Source organism: Dasypus novemcinctus, chromosome 15, assembly GCF_030445035.2.
Source record: "Dasypus novemcinctus isolate mDasNov1 chromosome 15, mDasNov1.1.hap2, whole genome shotgun sequence".
Lineage (NCBI taxonomy): Eukaryota > Metazoa > Chordata > Mammalia > Cingulata > Dasypodidae > Dasypus > Dasypus novemcinctus.
The window spans coordinates 61,596,100-61,601,444 of NC_080687.1; the positions used below are offsets into that span (position 1 = coordinate 61,596,100).

At 34.9% G+C, this 5,345-nt stretch overlaps 1 non-coding gene across 1 annotated transcript; it reads left to right on the top strand.

Moving 5' to 3' along the window:
* Positions 1-656: 656 nt before the first annotated feature.
* On the top strand, positions 657-797 carry LOC111767265 (U4 spliceosomal RNA). The gene has a single exon (XR_002799130.1). It is a non-coding gene; the product is annotated as a U4 spliceosomal RNA (small nuclear RNA).
* The last annotated feature ends 4,548 nt before the right edge of the window (positions 798-5,345 follow it).

The following is a 5,345-nucleotide window of genomic DNA, read 5'->3' on the forward strand; positions in this document are numbered from 1 at the left end:
CAGTAGCACGGACACCTAAAACGCCAAGAAAATCCATCTCTCTGGCCAGAGGAATCCAGAAAAGAGGATCTGTGTTCCAAAGAATATGAGAGGAGAGCATTGTACTTTTTTCTCTTTCTATTTTTATTTTTATTTATTTGCTATTTTGCCTTGAGGGTGGTCCCAGCCACATAAAACTGCATGAAAATGAATGAAACTAAAATTCTGTTTCTAGCCAAAGGAAAGGGAAAAAGTATTTCTGGGAGCTAGAGAGTGTGGGGTTATCTAGGGAGTATAGATCTGGAGAAGAGGATCCACTATTTCAATCTATGAACTGACTTCAGTCCCAGGCTTGCTCCCATACTGCACTTGCTCAACAGATTCTAGGCAACATAGCAGTCTTTGAGAACTGACTCATAATATAAACCAATGCCCAAGTTCTGGACTAAACCCTGAGTGACCCATGTGCAGGATTTAGCAAAGGCTTTGAGCATTGAACTTATATTGGAACTATTGCCTGCAGAAGGCGAGACAAATTTTTTTTGAACCTAACCAAGTCAATTGCCTGCTAGAACAAAAAAGCACGTGCGCGCACACACACACACACACATACACACATATTCTCCAGAGGATTATAACAATCTCACAACATAATATTTTAAATGGTTGGGATGATGAGCTTTGCACAGTAGCAGTATCGTAGCCAATGAGGTTTATCCGAGGCGCGATTATTGCTAATTGAAAACTTTTCCCAATACCCCGCCGTGACGACTTGAAATATAGTCGGCATTGGCAATTTTTGACAGTCTCTACGGAGACTGAAAAAAAAAAAAAAAAAAAAAACAAAAATGATTGGGATGCAATCCAAAATTACTCAACATTAAGATCCAGGAAAATAAGACCAATGATCAAGGAAAATGAAAATCAAGAGATGCCAACTGCAGATTGATCCAAATGTTGGAGTTATCAAGTAATCTAAAGCATCTGCCTACAAATGTTCTGGTTTTATTTTCCAAATTATTATAAAAAATGATTGTTTCAATGTAAAAACATATAAATAAATAATGAAAAAAGTATTTAGGTATCATACATAAGATAATGGCCCTTTATTTTCAGTATCATCGGATAGTGCTTATTTAAGACTACCAAATGAAGCAATGCTTCTCAAACTTCAATGTGCATGCAGATCACTTGTAAACGTTGTTTAAATGCAAATTAAAACTCATTAGGTCTGGAGTGGGGCCTGATATTCTGCATTTCTCACAAATTTCCAGATTATTCCAATGTTGCTGGACTTTGAAACACACTTGGTAGTAAGGTAGTAAAGAACATGAATTTGAAAGTCTAAGAAAAAATATTAAAGGTCATGCTGATATACTTACTTATCAAATGACTCAAGAACATTTTTCCTTAAAGGATTAAAAAAACTCAAATAATCCTAATCCAACAATTACTAATAGTTACTATCTCCGATATTGCTAACTGAACCGTTACCTATGTGTCTCTTCTTCACTAAATGGCTAAGAAAAACACATTGAAACCTTTGGGATGGAAAGAAGCCATAAATGATTATGTGACTGCTGTCTAAAATGGTACCTATTTCCTTCAATATTCTATAAAATAGTCTGAATATTATTTTCATAACCAAACATACATACACACACATATACATTGCAACCTGCCAAACAACCTTGATAATGTTGTATACTAGAATATGAGATATTTTATGGCAAAAGATGACAGTGTATGACATGTTAAAAGTTACTCTCCTTTAGATATGAAATCAGAATTTTGTTAATTTTTATGACAGCTAGTGAAATTTCAAATAAGAAAACAACAAAGTACCTCATAGACAGGTAGTTCAGCTTCTTAAAGTTTTCAGCAAAACATAATTTAATCTTGAGACTTTAAATTATACTAGAACATCTCTACATTTCTCATAGAGGAACAAAAAGGATCAGAAAATGAAAGCAGATCATGAACGTTTCAAAAAAGTAGGAAGTTTTTATGGTCTAACAACACAGGTGCTAAAAGAGCATAATTGAACCAGACTGATTATAGATTCCAATAAACTATTACAATCTCTAATGCCAGATAATCCTAGTATTCTTTTGCAAATAATCTATAAATCATGTTGTATATCAAACTATAACACAAGTGAAGAGAAAAAAAGAAAACCTTCAGCAAAATGACAATAGTAAAGTGAAACACTTTCAACCTAGAATAGAGATTTTATAAATTATATGATATCAAGGGAACACAGGTAAATATGACTAAATGGTCAAATTAGAAATAAATCACAATTGGACAATGCAAAGTCTTAAACTGCATGAAAGGGTCTACAATAGTAAGCAGTTATTTAGTAACTCTAGAATTTCTAATAGTTCATTCAAAATCTAAAATGTTTATAATAAAAACACTTTTCTATTTCTAAATATTTTAAGTAATAATCAAGTATACACATCTATATTTAAATTTAATCAGTGATGATTTTTTGAGTCTATTTAACAGCATAATACATGTGAACAATGCATTACTAGAAGAAAAAGAAATAACTTTAGAGTTTTCAATGGATTTTCCTTATTTGGGACAAAGTATGCATATGCATATAAAAAGCCTATTTATGATGAAATACAATTATAACTCAAAGTAATAGCTATTTTAATTATTCTGGTATGGAGATACTACCTCCTCATGCTTCCAATGCATTTGAATTGTACACTATTGCACTTACATATTTTGATAAAGATTTGCTTACTTGTTTATTTCTGTTACTACTTGTAAGCACTCTAAGGGCATTTCTTTTCATCCTTGCAAATCTCCACCAGCATCTATTTCATATAAATTCTGAACAAACCTGAAATGAATAAGCGAACACACCAGAATCTGGCTTTCTTACATCATTAAATATATTTTGTTACCCATTAAAATAATTTTCAGGTAGTGGGTGTAGCTCAGTGCTTGAGCACCTGCTTCCCATATACAAGGTCCTGGGTTCAATCCCTTGTACCTCCTAAAATATAATAATAATTTTCAAAATCTTAAAGATCAGTTTTAATGTGATCATGAGTGAGCAAGCCAATGTTTTGGTGTTTTGTTTTTTTTTAAGGAATCCACAGAGCTCTCTTTTCCTTCCATTCAGAAATACAGGTGAATTCTCATAATGTCAGACCCACCCAATCCTACAGGCAGGAGAATTACATAGTTACTTACATGGACATGCCCTCAAAACCCCTGACCAAGGGTCTAACCAAAACATTTGGATCACATAATAATTAATATTTCTGAGTATCTAGTCTGTCTGTAACTCAGCAAATATATAAATAAATAGAAACCTCAACTTCATTCACTTTGCAGTTTGGAAGAAAAGATACACAAATGATAACTAAACAAAAAGATATCCTATACATCAGAAGTACTGAAACTGTACTCTGGAGACAGAAGCTCATTCAACTCTACTCCTAACCCAGTTGTGTATTTTGGAGCAGTGATAATTTCTCTTAAGCGCAGTCTCTTCACAATTTGCTTGCCTTAACTGGCTATTTTTACCTCAGAACTAATGATCTGTAATTTGTAACTGCTTGCCTTGGAAGGTTATTCCAACAATGCTTACACTGTTCAAACATAACTGAAATTCATCCCTTGGTATGAATTTCCCATGCAGGTTCTCAAGCTATGCACAGTGAGTCAGTGTTATTATTTTTGATATGGGCAACCCAAATGTCAATTGCCTGAGTATCCACAATTCTTCCAGCCTCTTTAATATTTAGTAGTAATCACAAATTAATGTTAAATATTAATGTTAATATTTAATGTTTATTTCTATTAAAATAGTCTGGTCCTCCAACCTCTATCTGGAGGAAACTAAACCTCTTCCAATTTCTCCTGGTCATTTGTTACTTCAACCCTCTGCTTCTGATGAATTCTTTTTTAAGATTTTATCCTGCCCCCCGTTGTCTGTTCTCTATTTGCTGCATCTTGTTTCTTTGTCCACTTCTATTGTTGTCTGCAGCACAGCAATCTGTGTCTCTTTTTGTTGCATCATCTTGGGTCAGCTCTCCGTGTGGGTGGCGCCATTCCTGGGCAGGCTGCACTTTCTTTCGCTCTGGGCAGCTCTTCTTACAGGGCACACTCCGTGCACGTGGGGCTCCCCTACGTGGGGGACACCCCTGCGTGGCAGGGCACTCCTTGTGTGCATCAGCACTGCGCATGGGCCAGCTCCACACGGGTCATGGAGGCAGGGGGTTTGAGCTGCGGACCTCCCATGTGGTAGATGGACACCCTAACCACTGGACCAAGTCCAATTCCCATGCTTCTGATGAATTCTTAACCTCTCTTATGGTTGTTCCCTTCTCTTTGGTCACCTGGACCCAGAGCAGCTCACTTTCCTTATTTTCCCTGATTTAAAAACAAACAACCTTATAGAAACTGGTGTGGAACAGACTTTACTGAAGCTTAGGAAATAAAAGAAAGACCTATCATCAGAGCAAAAAAAAAGTAAAAAGCAAATATTAGATCTGTCTTTTTTTTATCTTCTCCCATTTCAACCACCAGAAATGTTTCAATCAAAGTTGCAAAGAAAGTATACAGGAAAAGCAAGTCTTGCTCCTTCCCTAGTCCCCCAGTTCCTTTTCCCCAGAGGCAACCACTATATGTGTCCTTCTAGACGCATTCTTAATCAGGAGTATTTTCACTTACTAGTCCTTCTCTTTGGTAGTCTCTTCTATAATTTTTGTACTTCCTTTCTTTCTAGGTTGTCCTGGGCATATCATGAATCTTTCTCTCTAGCTGAATGAGAAAACCTCAAAATCATCTCATCTTCTCTCATACAGAGTAGTTTAGTCTTTTATCACATCACATGATCTAAGCCCATCTTTACAACTCCAAATTGTCCATCCAATGGTTGGCTAAAAATAAAGTTGTGCTACTACTAAAATCTTCAAAATTTGTTTTTCTGGCACCATCATAAACCATGATTGTAAATAATGGTATTACAGTTTCTTTGCCCACTATGTTCACCATAATTGGTTAAGATCCTAAATATGAATATATATACATATGTATGCAAATATATATCAGATTTCATGCATTTATCCCATGGCACAAGATTTCCTAACATGAATTGAATAGTATGTAATTGCTTAATTAAGAAATTAAATTTACATTATGCCTACTGGTTTAGGCAAGAATTTGGAGATCACAAAATAGTTTGGTATTTACTGGAGAAAGAATTTCTGGCTTAAAACACAGGTTAATTAATTCACACTTTATTTTTTTAATTACTGCAAAAAAGAAAACATTATTTTTCATCTGAAAATCTCAAGACTATAATCCACTTCTTACTGGAGCAACTGGATTTTTATGAC